Here is a 19,761-nt window from a genome sequence, read left to right as displayed (position 1 = left end):
GGTGCTGAAGTCAATGTTAACGCGGCGCGGTGTGGGTACAGCTGAGGACGATTAATAACGATACAGTGAACAATGACTCTTAAAACCTAGTAATGTCTTCTTTGGAACCCAACATTTTTTATATTACGTAAAAATTTCAGAATTGTTCGACTGTTCTCTTTACATTAAACTTGCTCAGATTTTCATGGTTCTGCAGTTTATATCACGTAGGTCAGTGGAGGAAAAAGACAATATGACGGCTCTACTGTACATCCTTACCATAGCTCCTCTTCGTGACTAGTATCATGTTTTAGTGTTAATCTGTTTTTACAACTCGGCAATTTGTGTCCAGATTAGAATAAAAGTAATATAGCTCATACGAATCTTCCTGTCATTCATGAATATCCTCTTACTCCTTGAATCTCGTTACTTCTTTTATTGGCTTAACCTTACTGCCTACCACCAGACGATTTTATTCATCTTAGGAAAAAAACTCGCAATGAAGGGATAAGTTTTGTTATTTTTTAATTAAGTGAATTTTTAGATTTCTATTTTATTATACTTTCTTTTCTTTCCTTCTTTCTTTCTTTATTAATTTTTTTCAGGAGTTTCAGAAGCGCGACTTGCATCCGGCCTTCATCTCAGTAATTTATTTTGCCGACGTCCTTAACTTTGCCCAGCTTACTGACAGAGCAAGTAATGAAGGGGTAGGCTAACAGTGTGATACTTGTGCGAGGTATGTGAGGTGGACTTTTCATCTCAGTGATATTACATGTCAAAATCCCTTCAGGGTGACGTTCCTAGTGACCGCTCGTAGTAAAGGGTTAAGAATAGAGTGTTATATGTGGGAGGCTGTGAAGCATCGAGTCATTCATCTCAGTGATTTGCAGGCCAAGGTCCTTCGCTGTGACGAGCTCAGTGACGCAGCTCACCATAAACAGACGTGGGCATAATACTCGTATGCTGCCAAGTTAGACTGCGCTCATCGATAAGGTGTTGTGGATGGGTGTCAGATCTCATAATTCAATCACTGTCTCGCTATCCATTCGTCTAACCAGCTTTGCCTACTGCTCTTTTTAACTCAAACTTCATACTGCTATAACTTCAGTATCAATATGCACAGTATGATCGGATATAACTAACATACTCAGCGGATTCTTTGGTGCACAATATTTTAACTGATGGATATACAGACTTCCAAGGAATTATCAAGACCCTGTGTTCTACGAATACGAAACTGAAAGATAGTTTTTTTTTTTTTTTAATAATGTTTCATTGTGTATGGTAATCCTGAGTAAATGAATGATCAGGATGATGCTGAATTATTTTACATTAACAAGTTAGATAGTACATCATATACGATAATCGAAACAGTTCATACAGCAAAGTGTTTCAAAATTCTTCATTCTTCTTTTCAAATTCGAAAGTACAGAGGGAAATGCAATATTTTTTTGGTTGACTATACAGTTATGGATATTATTATAATCCTGCTTTTTAGTCGAACTGTTATGAAACTCAGCACGATATTCTGAAAAGTTAGTCTGGGCACAAAAACACCATCCCTGGGCTTCAGAAATGATTGCTCGCTGCCGCATTGTTTACCGTAATGAAGTGGATCGATACTTATGTCCGCAGCCGTACGTTAGTCCCAACATGACCACTGTGCAAGCAGTCCATATGGTAACAATCCGTTGTACATCTTGGTTCCGAAACAGAAAGTATTTTGTCTCTGTCTGTGTCGGTCACCATGAGGTCCACCGCAGTAGCTGATTTGGTTGGGGGAGAGTGATAGCCAAAATTAACTTTTTCCCCCACTGGCAAAGTACGAAGAGAGAAGTATCGAAAGAGGTACATGTGAAATTGGAAGAGTTGTATTATTTGTGTTTGTGACTGAAGCAGGAGCAGCGCACGTGACTAGGTATATTTTCGTGATTACTGCTTTCTTCACCAGCAGTAAAATCTGGGGTGCAGGGTGGAAAGCCATCCTCCATCAACTGAATCGCGGTAAACGACATGTTCCTGCCTCTACATTCCAAGGTTTTGTTTTATTATATGTATTCATTTTAGCCCAAGTGATTTCATAGACCGTAACTACATACTTGAATCCTAACTACCTCTTCCCTGGACTTTTTTTTTTTTTCTTTCTTTCTTGATATGTTAGTCATGTTAGAATTCTTTTGCATGTTGTCTACGCAAAGTAGGTCGGTATTAGATGACTATGACCAGCACACAAGAGAATATTAAGATGTAATATGCAAACTACATCGCTTCGTAACAGGTGCTAGGTGGCCTGCGCAGCCCACAAAATACTCGTACGAGGCCATGAATCTACTGTAAGGCAGAGCTGGTATATTGTTGTTCAGTATTGCCTGGCACAAGAGTAGTGCTGGTGATTACGTCTATCCAGGCTGCTGTATCTTGAGTGCCTTTTCTCTCGGTATCAGATTACTTGCTGAGCTACGACCTTTTGGCCGGTGCAGCTACTGACTCCAAGACCACTCTCTCAAGACAGGTTCTGGGCTAACCTATATTCAGTCCAATGTCTAAAAGCTTCTACCTGCCAAATTTCAATATAAATTGACCATTGTTTTGTCAAGATTAGAAAACAAGGTTAAAAAAAGTGACGCCTCCCTAAACACACCGCTGGGGGTCGTACCTTACCCTCTGTTCTTCCCAGTTTCTCCAAGTGTTTACCTGCTACATTTGAGCGCAATCTATTCACTGGGTTGGGTGGCCTGAAAAAGGGAGAGGGGGCTCTGCCCCCTTACCCATCCCCTGGGTACGCCCTTGTCGGACTTTAACCTGTGAGGTGTATCGTTTTTTTTTTTTTTTTTTTTTTTTTTTTTTTTTTCGATCTCAAGAAAGTACGTGCCAGCTTGAGCCAAATCTGTTCTGTCTGGCCGGATATAAACGAAAAAACTAAATGCAAACATTAGAGATTCAAAGGTTCATGACTTTTCACATTATAGATAAAAGTTTAACCCTTTCGGTGCTCTGAACGCACCCAGCGATTAATTAAGACAAAACAGATTGCTTAGTTAAGAGAGAGAAATTCCATTAGTCAGCGAGCTAACACTATCTACAGAAACACCCTCGTTGTTTTGCACGCATTGCAGTCAGACGATTTAGGTCAGTCGAGGGAAGAACATGCGAGTCAAAAGGTTAATACATGTACAGTACGTAGCCATTTTCAGCATCCATTTTTGTCTCAGAGAGTTTAAGAGGTGAAAATACTCTAAATTTACATCACTACCAAAGGAAAACAAAGCCAAGTTACGCAAAATCGTGGAACATGAGACCTGAGCTATCAACGTGAGCTAAGGCAAGTGACAACCTCCCGCCATCCACAACAGCACGACACGGGGATAACATGTACAAAATTGAATCCAGCATCCTTATAAACTGCACAGAGAGATTACATATATCAGTTTTAGCTTTTGCGACACGTCTTACAAAATGCGACGCCAGGCAATGCGAAAACGAAGATATTTTTAGGGTAGCATCTGTAACCCTTTCAATCCGGTTACGGATTTCTTGTTTCATTCTAATCACTATTTGGCATTATTTGGTATAACAAAGATTTTTCGAGTTTGTGGGGGGAGTTAGATATGCATTCCATTATCATTCACAGCTATATGACGCTTCTGAGCTTAACAAAATCGTCTGGTGTAGTACAATCACTCAAATCACCAGGTTGAACTGCTGAAAACCTGCACACAAGAATTTCACAAATCAGTTGTATAGAAACGTTATTATCGCTTGTACGCGGATATTACATTTATCACTCTTTAGGGCAGCACCCTTAGGGCCTTCGCACATTGATTACATTTATCAGGTTTCGGGCAGCCTCCTTTCAGCTTGCACTCATAGATTATATATATCAGAGCAGCATCTATATAGCATGTATACAAAGATTACATCCATCAGTTTTAAGGCAGCATTGATATAGCTTGTGTGTATATCTGCCTTCACACACACACACACACACACACACACACACACACACACACACACACACACACACACACACACACACACACACACACACACACGAGAGAGAGAGAGTGAGGGACGCCGTGCAGGCAGGACGTATGACACATCGCTCCGCACTTGGCCAACCTGGCCAACAAGCAATTGGCCATACATAAAAAGTATCTTTATATGAGTCAAGCTCTATACCAGGTTAAACTAAATGGTGTTCTAATATAAAAGCGGAAGTATTTAGCAAGAGTGTTGTTCAATTAACAGAGTAAACCAAAGTAGTGCAGGAATGCAACCAGCAAGCTCGTCAGCTGATTGTGTTTAGTTTGCGCACCAGGGAATGTAAGCAGAATCTTTGCTCTTAGGAAAATAAGATGTCCACATACTTTAGTAAAGCAAATTTGGAAGGAGCTAAGGAAAGGGATAAAGGCAGAAAGCAGGATGATTATTTCTACCAGGAACTGGTTGAAATGGAGACGTACAATAAGCTGTTAGAACGGGTAAACAGATTGGAGAAGGCATTTCAGAGTGAAATGGATGAAACTAAGGAGCAATTGCACATGCAGAAGAAGAAAAATGAAAAAATAGTAAAGGAAGTCAATAAGAAAGACACAACAATAGATGAGCTGACAGTTGAGGTGGGATCACTTATAAGGAAGATTAGTGAAATGGCACGTACAGTTGTCAACCACGAGAGTATCATGGAGGAGTTCAGAAATGATACAGAGACAATTGGGCAAGTAAGCATTCTGATAGATTAGAGCAGTGATACTGAGGAGAAGATAATCCAGTTGAATGAAGCGATGCAAAGCTACATAAATGATGTGGTAACTACGTATGTTGAAATGGTGAAAGTAATGAAAGACTTAGAAACAAGAGTTGAAGAAAAAAAACATTAAAAAGGAAGTGAAAAGAATAATCTAGAACAATCCCAAACTGGTCAAAGATTCAGCAGATATCAAAAAATCTATAGTAGTCACTGGTATAGAGGAGGAAGAAATAAAAAACAAGATTTCGAGAGACAAAAAGGAGATGGCAAATGTAATGAGCATATTCAAGGAAGTATCAGAGGAAATCTGCAATAAGGACATAGAGGAACACAAAAGACTAGGAAAATATGAAAGAAATAAGTGAAGACCTCTGAAAGTAACCTTCCAGAGTGTAAACACTGTGGAGAAGATACTAAAAATGCAAAGAAACTTATGGAAAAAGAGGAATTCAAAAATGTATAGACAAAAAGATGCCTAACGCAAGAGGAACTGGAATTACTAAAAGAGAGGAGGGAGGAAGCAAAAACAAAGAATGAGGGAAGATCAGAGGAGAAAGAATACATTTTTTTTTACAAAGTAATTGGATTGCAGGTACGAAAGTGGTACATAACCAGGAGGGAATAAAAAGGAGGAAGGTAGTAAACCCAAGTCATGACAAGTATGAAAACAAGATGATTAAGTTGATGAACTGAAATGTAGATGGAATGGTATCTAAATTATTAGAGATGATTGATTATATCAAAGAAAATGAACCATGTATTATTTGCCTAACTGAAACAAAATTAACACCAAGGATATCAAAAGACATCCTGAACCTAGAGGAATACAATATGTGTAGAAGTGATAGGAACTTAAAAAAAAGGAGGAGGAATTATAATATTACCAAAGGAAAATCTAAAAGTCAAAGAAATAGAACTAGATACACCCTCGCAAGTAGATGTGATTGCAGTAGAGATTAATACATCCGAAGGGAAAGTAATTGTGGCAAATTTATACATACCACCCAGACCTAACACATGGGAAAGAGGCGAATATTGATGATCTGGCAGAGTACAATTCAGAGTTTAAGGGCATTACTACATAGAATGGAGGAGAAATCTTAAATAATTATATTAACTGGAGATTTTAATACAAATATACATTGGAATACATTAGATATAAATAGACAGGAAAGCTGTTGGGACCAAAAGCTCGTGGATCTCGTGCAGAAGTTTTTCCTATCGCAACATGTAAAGGAAAGCACCAGAAACAGAGGACTTGATGTACCATCAGTACTAGATCTCATATTTACTAGGCAAGAAAAGGGTATTGACAATATAATGTATCACCCGCCATTCGGCAAATGCGACCATGCATTACTAAATTGCAGCTGCAGGATTGCATATGACATAGTTAACAGTAATGAAAGTTACAAAATGAGCCTTATCTATAAAAAGGGAATCTATCATGACCTAAAGAAGCACTTCTTAGAAATAGATTGGGAAAAGGAGCTAAGAGGACAAGATTTAAATGTTATATATAAAAAATTTTGTGAACTTTATGAAATAGGAGTCCAAAATTACATCCCATAGCAAAAAGAAGCAGAAAAGAAAATACAGAAATGGTTTAATAAAGAATCTAAAAAGGCAAAAGAAAAAAAAAACTTGCTGTGGAATAGATACAGAATATACAATAGTGAGAGGGCATATAACAATTATAAACAGGCAAGAAACAATTATACAAGAATCAGGAGAGAAGCAAAAATACAGTTTGAGGAAGACATCATAAATAAAAGTAGTGATCAACCGAAGCAATTTTACAGCTACATCCGAAGCAAAACCAAAGTAAAAGATAACATACAATCCATTACGGATGAAGGGATCACCTATACACAAGAGAAAGATAGTTATGAAGCACTAAATAAGAATTTCTAATCAGTTTTTATAGAAGAAAAAGTTTTGAGAGGGATTATATGGAACATGCTTGCCCACACATATTACCAGGTATACAAATATCAGAAAAAGAAATACAGGAGGAGTTAAGTAAATCTGACAAAGGAAAAGCAAATGGTCCTGATGAAAATTCATGTTGGGTGCTAAATGAATATGCAAAGGAGTTAAGTAGACCATTATCTTTAATTTTCAATGAATCCTTGGGTCAAGGTAAACTACCTGATATATTTGGAAGAAAGCAAACACTGTTCCCTTATTCTAGAAAGGAACTAGACAAAATCCACTCAATTACCGACCAGTATCACTAACCAGTGTTGTAAGCAAGATATCAGAAAAGCTGATAAGAAAAGGTTAGGTAAATCATCTAGAAGAACACAGAAAGATAACAGAAAGACAGTTTGGTTTCAGAATGGGAAAATCATGTGTTACTAATCTGTTGAGCTACTATGATAGAGTAAGAAAAGAGAACAATGGGTGGCCAGTAAATATTTAGATTTCAAGAAAGCATTTTACAGAGTACTGCACCAAAGTCTTTTATGGAAACTACCATGAAGGAGAAATCCGAGGCAAACTGTACTGTTGGATGCAAGATTTTCTCAGAAAAAGGGAAATGAGAACAGTATTAAGGGGAAATTACTCATCATGGAGGGAAGTGACTAGCAGAGTTCCACAGGGCTCTGTGCTGGCACTAATTATGTTTTTAGTGTATATAAATGACATAGAGAGCAACATTGGAAATGAAAGCAATCTAAATATTTTTGCTGATGATGCAAAAATACAGAGGAGAATTACTAACAAAGACTGTTGTAAAGAGCTACATGTAGAATTAAATAAACTTCATGAATGGAGCAATACATGGCAAATGGAATTCAACGTGGACAAGTGTCATGTAGTCAAGTTTGGAAAAAGTGGAAAAAGACCTGATTGGGATTATAAGTTAGGGGTAAAACCCTGCACATATCAGAAAGAGAGAAGGACCTAGGAGTAATTACCGTATCAATAGCAGACTATCTCCGGCTGACCACATCAGTGAGATGGTACGGAACATGTATACACTGTTTGCAAATATGAGAATACCATTCACATATATAAATGACATGCTGAGAAAAATAACATCATTCATCAAACCAACCCTGGAGTATGCATCAGTAGTCTGGAATCATCATCTCAAAAAACACATAGATAAGATTGAAAAAGTTCAAAGGGCCGCTGCAAGATGGGTACCAAGCTTAAGGGATCTAAGCTACGAAGAAAGACTAGAAAAACTGAATGTACAGACGTCGGAATAAGTTCGTTTCCTTTTGCGTGGACTAAGGTGTTTGTAACACTGCACAGTGGAGAGGTATCCCCTCCTCCTCTCTTCCCTGTAGTCCCACACTCCCACCCAACTCCCCCCACTTTTCTCTCCGACACCATAACCCCACCTGGTACCCTCCATACTCTCGCTCACAGTCAGCTAAGGGTTACCGTACTTCTGGCACCTCTCTAATTTCGTGTAATCCAACTATTAAAGGAATACTACAGTATTTATCATAAACATCTCTTTCGACCGCCATCTCCCACACATCTCGTTTCCGTATGGAATATTTTATGAAATAGTTTATATCTTGAAGCTACCAGTTGCGATGTCTGGAAGTGTTACCTTACACATTTCGTAATGGAAATGGGCTTAGCACGGAATAATAAACTTTCCTGCCTCTATATTTGCCCTAGTTTTATTTCCATCTAGACATAAGGTATGATGGAATTAAAGATTCTCTAGATGTTTTTCTAAAATTATACAAAATGCTAATTATGACCAATAGATTTCTCTCGTGACATTAAAACTATTTTAGCGCAGTTGGCAGTACAGCCTTATATAGCTTCTGGTCTAGCTTATGTCAGTTGTAGAATGAAAAAAATATATGCTACATACTTTTTCATTATAAGTTATATGCAGTATGTGCCAACAATCGTATTACCTTCTTCAAAGGCAAAGGTGGTAAAAATGGTTTAACATAAAACATATTTACTAATACTTCAACGGCAAAGGTGGTAAAAAATGGATTAACAGAATTTTACACAAAACAGTATAATTTCAATACATTTCCATTTTAATGTATAGGCAAGCCGTAATATGTAGGCGTTCAGAAACATCATTTTGATCCACCACAAATTAACAATTTACCAATATACACAAGAGATAAGTGAATAATGAATCATGTATTTATTTTAACAGTACTTTACTGACTCAAAAGTAATGACGCGTGTTTCATTATGTAAATATTATAGTAAGATACATTTTAGTTTCATTCATATATTATAGGCCTTGTGCAAACAACCTCGTTGTGTTTTAATAGCCAGTCCATCCCCTCTCCTTGGCCAAGACCTCCGCGAGTCTACGTGGCATTGATGACACCGTGTTGTAGATGATGTGGTGGTTAATACGGAACCTTTCCCATTCAGCCATAGTGTGTTGAAGGAGGGCCTGGGACGTCCTTTCTTGACCTTGTTCCCATGACTGCACAATATACCCCCAACAATTTTTTATCGGATTAAGGTCGCAGCTCTTACTGGGCCAGTCCAGAAGGTCGATGTCCCGTTGTTCATCAAACCACCGCCGGATGATATGAGCAGTGTGGATGGGACTCCTATCCTGTTAAGATAGATCATATACATATAAAACACGATGGTGCAAATATCATCAATAATCCATTGTATTATACTTTTCAATATATAATAAACATATTACCATACATAATTATAATGTATATAAATAATGTATTCACACCAGTGTCCTGTCGAACCAATTTGCATCCAAGACTTTGTCCTTAAATATGTTAATTGTGCATCTGTTTAACTGACAAGTACCATATGAGTTACTTTAAAATCTATATAATAAAATGCGTTTTAATTAGGTATAATTGTCACAATGTGATATGATATGATGTAAGCTACATGATTTACCTGCATAAACAAAATCCTCTCTGGGTAGGGCAACGCCATTGCTCGCACAGTAGGCACCATCACCTCTTCCAGTATTTCTAAATACTTGTCCGCTGTGAAGCGTCCCTCAATGCTGGCCAGTTCCCCTGCACCGTAAAGATGGATCCATCCCCAAACGTTGCACGTTACGTGTCCACTCCTTGTGATATCATAAATATTAATATGATCATATCTGGTTCCAGGTTGCCGGTAGCAATGTAGAGGGCCATGTGTCGTCGATGAAAATGTCTTTTCATCCGAGAAAATAACCCTTCCCCAGTAATCCAAACCGTCGTTTATATGGGCTTGAGCAAAAGCCATCCGGTTTGCACGATGATCGTCTGTTAGTCTTTCCTTCTTTGCAGGGATCCGGTGGGTTATTCCAGCCCGTTTCAGTCGGTCTCGTACTATATCATCTGATACATCAAAGGGTAGAGAGTCCCGGATGGCCCTGGCATTGTTAATTTGGGTATTAGTTGCCTCAAGAATGATTGTCTGGTCTTGTTCTCGGGTAGTCTTTCTTGGTGCTCCACATCTTGGTTTGTCACACAGATCTCCCGACTGTTGCCACCTTCTCCACCACTTCCTGATGGTTGGCCGTGACAAACCCAGTTCCCTTGCACAGTCGTCCGTTGACATTCCCAAACGCTTCAGTCCAACTATTTGCCCCCGGAGAGCAACTTTGTCATGTAGCCGAGCCTGAGCCAATAATAAGCGCGATATGGGTACTCAATGCGGGTGGGTTCGGTAGCTTTATGAGAGAGAAAATTCTACTCCCTTGACAATGCTTCGGTATGAACCTTTCGAGTTTCAGTGGGAAATGAATCAGTATGAAGCGCTCTAGTCATCCTAATATTCGTATGCACGGTTTTCGGCGAAAAGTTTATATTAATGCATTTCTCTCTCTCTCTCTCTCTCTCTCTCTCTCTCTCTCTCTCTCTCTCTCTCTCATATAGACAAAATATATATATATATATATATATATATATATATATATATATATATATATATATATATATATATATATATATTGCCAGACGCCTTAATCCCGTAAGGGATGGCCATTTGACTTTGAGTTATTTGTTTTACGGGGAGGGGCACTAACTTTCAACCAACCCACTTGTTGACACGTGGGGAGCACGTATGGTTTGGCTATATGGTTACCACCCAGAGTTGTTACATACGTCGACTTAAAAAGAGTTCAGGAGACTAAGGTATCAGGTTCGCCTGGGGGCTGTGGGTTTCTTGGCTTACAGGTAACCATTTGGCCTGTCACTCAATGTAAAGCCACCCTTAAAGGAAAGAAAAGCAACAAGGACAGGAAAGATGGGAGAAATAGGAAGAGAGGAGGGTAGACACAGAAAAAGAATGATAAGGGCTAAGGAAGAAGTAGGCAGCACTACACCAAGTGAGTGGATAATGGTCGTCACTACCTACCACCAGTACACACACACACACACACACACACATATATATATATATATATATATATATATATATATAGAGTGTGTATAGGCTACTGCAATAGCAATTTCTGGCGCCGGAGATCTATTTCGATATCCCAGTAGTCGGAGCAGTTTTGGAGATCGTGGGAAAGGCATGTCTCTTATCCCACGGAGTCGTATCGTTTATCTAATATACTGGGGAGTTATTGGTTACTCTGACGGAGGTGGGAGGAGTGACATGGGTAACCTATAGTGATTCGGGCTTGTGGGATGGCATCAGCTGTTTAAAAAGTCGGCGTTACAAATACCTACACACAATAGTCCGCTGGATTAGTCCTCAAAATCGCTAGATGGTTGCTATATGGCATAAAATGCTGGAATCTCTGTTGACAATTAGGTGCACCCCTTCAAATGTAGAATAAGATGGCTTAATTCCCGAGAAAGTAGCTAGCATTCATGTCACTTGATGTCATATTTTCCGCTAGATCGAAGTAATTATTTCTAGTTCCAGCGGTAACTGAGCTACATTGGCAACACTACACACTGTAGGTGTAGGGAAAACTAGAGCATCGAGCGGTACGATGTCCATGGGTGACACTGGCTGGTGATGGGGCATATAATTATGCCCGCAGGTGTGAGGAATAGATAAGGACCCACTCTGGGGTTCTGTGCAACATCTCCACCCACACCCACACCCTTGTCCAAACCAACGGAAATTAATGACGTCACCGTAACTGATAAGGTGCGATATCCCAATGGTCGTAATCAGAATACGTTATACGTGTGTGTGTGTGTGTGTGTGTGTGTGTGTGTGTGTGTGTGTGTGTGTGTGTGTGTGCTTCCGTCCCTGTTGTAACATCGTTCCATTTTTTCACCTGCTTGTTTTCCTCCTCTCTGCTTCAGTTTCTTCTCTCACTCACTTTTTTTTATCAGTATTTCTCCTGATTGTTCTTACCATTTCAAGTCTCTCTCTCTCTCTCTCTCTCTCTCTCTCTCTCTCTCTCTCTCTCTCTCTCTCTCTCTCTCTCTCTCTCGGAATAGAGATTGTTCTCACAATGTATATCTCCTTAATACGGCCACTTCCTGAGTTGCTGTGGAATTTTGGTGGCTTGAAAAAGACATACGTCGACTTAAAATGAGTTCAGGAGACTAAGGTATCAGGTTCGCCTGGGGGCTGTGGGACTTTTTTTTAGCAGAAACTTGTAGACTACGAGTTCAGCTCATTAAAGTGTTTAAAATCTGGATGGGTTTCACAATCATTACATAGAAAGTTGCTTACTCTTAACACGGACTCGGCACACAACCATGACTGGAAGCTGTAAAGGAAAAAATTTGCCAGCAGAATTACGTGAAAACTTTTTCACGTGCAAGATCTGCTCCACATGGACCTGACTCAACATGGACGTTGTTAACACTACACTAGAGAAGTTTAAGGGATTCATTGGCAGGATCTTACACTAGAATAAATGTGAACTGGATATGAATTCCCAGGCAAATAAGAAGTATCTCCACGGTATGGCCTGCTTAGTCATTAAGATCTTAACTTTTCCTTGTAACTCCTCTGTGTGTGTGTGTGTGTGTGTGTGTGTGTGTGTGTGTGTGTGTGTGTGTGTGTGTGTGTGTGTGTGTGTGAGTGTAAAAGAGGTGTCTACTCCCGCAACATTTAATCACAGCAGATTTATGTGTGTGTGTGTGTGTGTGTGTGTGTGTGTGTGTGTGTGTGTGTGTGTGTGTGTGTATAAAACAGGTGTCTACTACCGCAACATTTAATCACAACAGATTCTGTGTGTGTGTGTGTGTGTGTGTGTGTGTGTGTGTGTGTGTGTGTGTGTGTGTGTGTGTGTGTGTGTGTGTGTGTGTGTGTAAAAGAGGTGTCTACTACCGCAACATTTAATCACAGCTGATTTATTCTCTCTCTCTCTCTCTCTCTCTCTCTCTCTCTCTGTCACTGTGTAGAAAACTTTTTCCTAACTTAGTTTATGATATATACTGCACTATTCCTTTATTAGTTGTTCGGACTACACGTAATTTGAGAGGTGCCAGAAGTACGGTAACCCCTAGCTGGCTATGAGCGAGAGTATGGAGGGTACCGGGTGGGGTTATGGGGTCGGAGAGAAAAGTGGGGGGGTTTGGGTGGGAGTGTAGAACTATGAGGAAGGGAGGAGGAGGGGATATCTCTCCATCGAACAGTGTTACAAACGCGGGAAAGGAAACGAACTTATTCCGACGTCTGTACCTACGCTACAGGAGAGAAGGAAAAGAGGAGACATGATTATACTATATAAATGCATATCAGGGAATGAAAAAATAGACATAAATGCATATATAACCTATGGGGAAGCTTCAGGAAGAGGACACTGCAAAAAACTGCACAAAAAAAGAGGCGGTAAAGACGTAAGGAAATTTATTTTCCCCAATGGGGCAACTGATCAGTGGAATGCACTACCGAATGAAACAGTGTGCCAAAACAGTTCATAAATTTAAGGATATGTACGAAAAAAATGGTTTAAGACACGGGACTACGAGCTTGACTCATTCCTGTAAAGATACAATTAGGTAAGAACACACACACACACACACACACACACACACACACACACACTGCAAAATTAATCTTTATGGCGTCATTCTCAGGAAGTTATAACGCGAAGTTTAGTTTGCTTAGTGTGTGGAATATCTTTTTTGAAAAATGGCGGTTTTAGGAGGCCCTACCAAAGAAGCGATTATTTTAAAACGCTCCCTCTGTTACTCCATCGTTCTGGTTAATCCTGTACACATTTTGTGTTTTTACACATTCTCTGTAAATTCGGTCATACTTTTTTTTATATATATATATATATATATATATATATTTATATATATATATATATATATATATATATATATATATATACTCTCTCTCTTTCTCTCTCTCTCACTCTCCACATTTTTCCACAACCCCAAGATTCTTCGGAGCCCAACAAAAGAATGCCTTATCATAACACATTCCCTACGTGTCCGGCTGGCTAAGAGGCTCCCATTTGCGAGTACTTATGGTTGATGTCACATAATGCATCCAGAATTTCGTCCCGGCCCTTAGTACCAACCAATTTACGGGTCTGCGCGCGCATACCCAGGAACAAAATCGCATCCCGTCAGTCGCGAGTGTACCGTACATCTGATATACTCATTTCACTTAAACCTGGCCTAAAATTACCAGCCCTTCATCTTAACGTCTGAGTTCCAAGAGTACATGAACACCAGAATATGCTGCTAGTTACGAAGAAATGCTGTGGAAAGGATGTAGAAAAGTAGTATTGCTTTATTTTGCAAGTAAGCCACGGAAAGAGGCTATAAAAGGATGAAAACCTGGCCAAGTTAAGGTGAAAGAACTATGGTCACATTTTTTTTTTTTTTTTAATGTAGAGTTATAACAATGCCTTTTTCTGGAACTGATCAACAGGAAATAGGCTGCTGAAGGACGAAAATCTCCGCCATATTAAGGCGACAAATTGTAAAGATGAGAGATAGACATAGACTGATAGACTGATGTACAGAGAGACAGACATATTGACAGATAAATATAAACAGATTATGAACAGGGGCAAAACTTCACCCCGTCATTCAGCAGTGTACCAAGGATCTGATAGCTTACTCAGACCACATTCATCTTGGCGTATGCTCCCCGAGACAAAAGGGGCGTGGAAGATAATGCATGAGGGAGTGGAGGAGATAAACCTGGCCAGAAGGAGACCACAAAGGGTAGATAAACAAACAGATGGGGAGATAGAGAGACAGAGACAAAGGGATGGAGCCGGGTGGGGGGGGGGGATACAGGCAGGGCCTGTGCGAAGGGACTCCCGTCCAGCTATAAGAGAGAGTCTTGACGGTCTCAAAATTCCTTAACACAAAAAAATGTCTTTATGGCAGTGCATTGTTATCTGAGATTGTTTTGCTTTTCGTGTATTTTCTAATTATCTCTCCATCTATTGTCAGACGCCTCAATCCCGTAAGGGATGGCTACAAACAAATCGCCTCCAAGCTACTCCGTCCTCCACCATCTGGCTGCCTTCCTTCGAACTCATACCCCCTTCTCTCATAGATCTCTTCGCTCCATCCTCCATTTTATCTTTGGTCTCCCCGTCCCCTTTCCCCCTCGACCTCATCATTATATTTTCAATTAATTAATAGTCACTGTGATTTCATTCTGAAATATTATTTTGGTAAGTGTGTGAGTGAGGACGAAAGTATGGGCAAGGAATCATAATTATGCACAACTTCGGAAGATCTCTAACAGTAAAAGGGGTATTGAAGGCTACATGTAACCCCTCCATTTCGATAGTCTCCTCTAAGCAAAATTAAATCGTCTGGTGATGTTAGGTACTGAAAAGGAAAGACGTCACCAGAATGAAAGGGATAAGCTTAAGAAGGTTTATAAATTTTGGGTCCAGACTCTCCCCCCTTTTGTGTGTGTGACGTGCCCGTGGATCGCTTTATTCCGCCCCTCGCCACTCATCAACATAACGCTCCCATGCACAACCATAACAAAATTCCACAGGTCTTTTCAAGGACCCGTACAGCTCCCAACAGCCGCGTAATTATCGAATAATACTGATTAGAGAGAAACTTATTATCAGTTCACTGTTCAGAGAGACCCTGACGAGACCGAATCTTGAATAGGATAACCTTCCAATATCATTCAGAAAGACACCAAATGATCTTAAGCTTATATAAAACTCCTCAAACTAAAGGAATTTGAACCAACATTTTTGATCTCTTTCATAAGATGTTTATATTGAATTCTGACCTACCTCAGACAATATTATTTTTAGCACATTATACTCTCCCCAATAATGGCCGCAGAAGCAGTCTTGAATAGTCTTTTTAATATGATAACGTTGGTTTCTTATCTTAACTAACGCCCCCCTCCCCCTCACTATCTATCTGTCTATCTATATATATATATATACATGTCACGGGGTTTTTAAGATATATGCAGTATTAAAGGATTATTTTCAATAATGCTGAGAGCAGGACAATGAATTGTCTTGCTAAAAATCAAACAATGATTACTTTATGCTAGCTTGCTTCGCCGATTCTCTCAGGACGAGAATTTATAAACTTTCTCAACAGTACGCAGCAGAGACTAATTCCTCACAATTGCTGTTTGTTAGTACTGTTAGCCTCTGGAGAAAGTGACTTCACCCCTGACAATCAATAATTGATGCTATTAATGATAACAGATTCTTGCTGGTGCATTAACTCCTAGATGGCACAACGGATCTTAAGCTTAATACAAAAGACTGGCCTAAGTACCAGTTGTGAATAGCAAAGCGTTTATGCAAACTAGGAGCTATAAGTGAAATAAACTTAATACAGAAAATAAAACACGAGTTTACATTATATTAAGCTCGAGAAAAAGAACTGTTAAATTTATTGATTACAAAGAAATAGATTTACGTTACATTTCAAAATGAATTCAAACTAAGGAGATCTCACTCACTCGCTCACTCAAAAGCTAACTCTTAAACCTAGGAAAAAACGAAAAGAAATTCTGGTCAAAGAGTGGACTAAGCGGATGACTGGGTGTCGTTACTGGAAGGACATTGCACTCGCTAAGTCTCTCGCCAATCACACTACTATAGGTGGAAATTCAAGAACTGGACAACGGCGGCACTGCTACGCTCTGGGCCCAACCTACTTTCGTGGCGTACAAACCTTGACTGACTTCAAATCGTGGGAAAGAGGCGAGCGTCCAACCTCATTACTAACTGCCAGAATGAGCGAAACACGCCCATAATAAATCGCTCAGTGGAAGTGCTAATGTCTCGCACAAAGACGATCATTTATGACAGTGAAAAATTGTTCTGAAAACACTCCCGACAGGGTAAATACGTAGCGATTAAATTGAACAATAAACACTGGGATTCCATTAGAGTTTGCGGTTTACCACCAAATGATGTCACGAGCCGACTCGTGACAAAATATATATATATATATATATATATATATATATATATATATATATATATATATATATATATATATATCCACACATTAGAAATTATCTCCCTGACGATGTTAAAACAAACTCTTCAACTCATTAAAAAAGAAGTGGAAGATAGCTGGATCATTGTGGAATAAGTCTTATAGGCAGTTAGGGGTTAAGAGGCACATTTGAATCGTCCAGCATCCATCTGCCATCCAAGGTGATGGCCCTAATGAGATAGCAACGCAGCGCCGGGTCCCCTAGGCCGGCCCGGATCCCTATCATTACTGTTATCGCCTGTCATTTAGCCGCTCAGATTCCCGTGCCGATTCCCTTCATGAGCAATTACAGAGGTGGCCGGCACTCAGGCGGGTCTTTCCACTCGACAATCCACATCTGATAAGCAACAGCACTAGGCCATCACACTAGTAGGACCAGGAGGAGGAGGACGAGGAGGAGGAGGACGAGGAGGAGAGGGAAAAGGAGGAGGAAGAGGAGAAGGAAAATTAGAAGAAAAAGAAGGATGATGATGATGATTTTGATGATGATGATGATGATGAGGAGGAGGAGGAGGAGAAGGAGGAATAGGAGAAGGAGGAGAAAGAAAAGATGAGAGGCAGGGGGAGCATTATAAGAGAAAAGTAGAGGAGTCTGAGAGATTGAGGGAGAAGATAGAAGGAGGAGGAAAAAGAGGACAGGCAGGAGGAGGGGGAGGGGGACTGGAAGGAGGAGGAAGATGATTAACCCACTGTGTCCCAGCAGATTTTTCACCAATGACCCCCCTGAATCCCGGCAAATTTTCGATTTTTTTCTTTTTGATAAAACCTCCTCATTTTATGAGAAACATCGAAAATTCAGAGAGAAAGTGCCCACCTGAGCTTAGAAGTGCCCTGTACAGGTGACCCTCCCCTCAGCTGGTACCATCTCCTCTGGAGCCTAGCTCCAGAGAAGACGTTTTCTATGGGAGGGGTAGCTATTCAAAACCACTCAGACTAGGTAGATATTTATTTATTTGGTACGAATTTATATGTAGTACAAGAATATATTGGTTTTCACACAGTAATATAAGCATTGTTTCACTCACCAAACACATCAACATACTGCACCTTCCTTGGCGACGTTACCTCCTCATCACTTCTGCTCTTTTCTTCCTCTGGCGAAACGTAATCTTGTCTTCCACATCTGGAATCACTTTCGCCTTGAATTTCGTCAGAGGAGAAGACCTTGGCCCAACATGTCTTTACATGCCAGGTCACTGCTAACAGGTGAGTTCCCTAGACAATTGCGTGTGAGGGGAGCTGGAGGGTCACACGGGGTAAGGCAGTGTCGTCATCTGGTGGCAGTTAGAGGAAGGTCTCCTGCGTATGCCTACCAAAAATCATGTGCGAAACTTGAAAAATGTGCAAAAGGTGGACCTCGCAATTGCAAAATGTATGGGTACGTTGTCAGGACTGAGCATGACAAAACGTTGCAACGTATCCATACGTTACTGGGACGGGGCAGGGTAAGAGGGAGAGGAGGAGCAGGATGGGGATGAGGGAGAGGAAAGAGAAATGTTCTTCTGGTCTTTGGATGCTCCCTGGCACCACCACCCCCTCTTCCATTGGTTGCTACATCTTCCCATGGGCTTTGGAGGATCCCTCATAGGCTCTACCCTTGTCTTCTTTATTAACCCTCTGAGATTTTCGGCCCTTCGCCGATTGTGTCTGTGCCAGATTCAGCCAGGTGCACATAGAGTGCGCCGTCGCACAGTGATATATGTACTTAATCAGCCACTCTACACTAACTTTTATGGTAGACTAATGAATGTGATACCGTTTTAAAGCTGAATAATTGCTCTTTATCACAGTATGTTTGAAAAAAGGTAAATACGATATCTAAAAGGACAATGGGACGAGTAGAAGTTAGCCAAAATGAAAAAATTGCACACCCTTCCATAGAAAAATATTTGTAAAAAAAACTTTTAGAGTTACGGAGAATTTGATAGCACCACGTCAATCTGCAGTAAATTCTCTATCCATTGATATATAGGTTATGGCATTTTATGTTAGTTTTCACAGAGAAAAGTCAAAGCTCTCGCTGTCATGCTGGCTAATATCCATGCTGGTAATACCGATATTATTCATGGTAAAAACCTATTTATTATTCATATCTACCTAATGTACTCATCACTGTCAAACCAAATAGTTGGAAAAGGATAAACAGGATAGTGTATGTGGAACAAGGCCAGATAGGAGATGGGAAAAGTGAAAATATATATATATATATATATATATATATATATACATATTGTATAAGCCTCGGACAAGGACTGACCAAAAGATGACGACCAAGGACCGGACAATGGACATGGTAATTGGAACGTGGAACGTAAGAGGAGCGAATGATGAGGTGAAAGAGAGAGAGATTGTCCAGGTGCTTGAGGGTGCGAAAGTTGATGTATGCGGAATAACTGAAACCAAATGGAGAGGTGAGAGTGTGAGAGAATGGGAGTACGGATGGGGTATATGTGCAGGAGTAGGTGAGAATGAGAGGGCAAAAGAAGGAGTATATATAGTTGTGAGTAAAAGATGGCAGAAGAGCATAAAAGAGTATGGATCAGTTGGGTCAAGGATTGTGTGGGTAAGATTGAAAGTTGGAATACAAATGTGGGTGATTGTGTGTGTGTATGCGCCAATGCAAGATCGTACAAGCAGAGTGAGAGAAGAGTTCTGGACAAATGT

The sequence above is a fragment of the Coenobita brevimanus genome, chromosome 24 (genome assembly GCF_032717465.1).
Source record: "Coenobita brevimanus isolate Jiangsu-jjx chromosome 24, ASM3271746v2, whole genome shotgun sequence".
Classification (NCBI taxonomy): domain Eukaryota; kingdom Metazoa; phylum Arthropoda; class Malacostraca; order Decapoda; family Coenobitidae; genus Coenobita; species Coenobita brevimanus.
Note: the sequence above shows the minus strand (reverse complement) of the source record.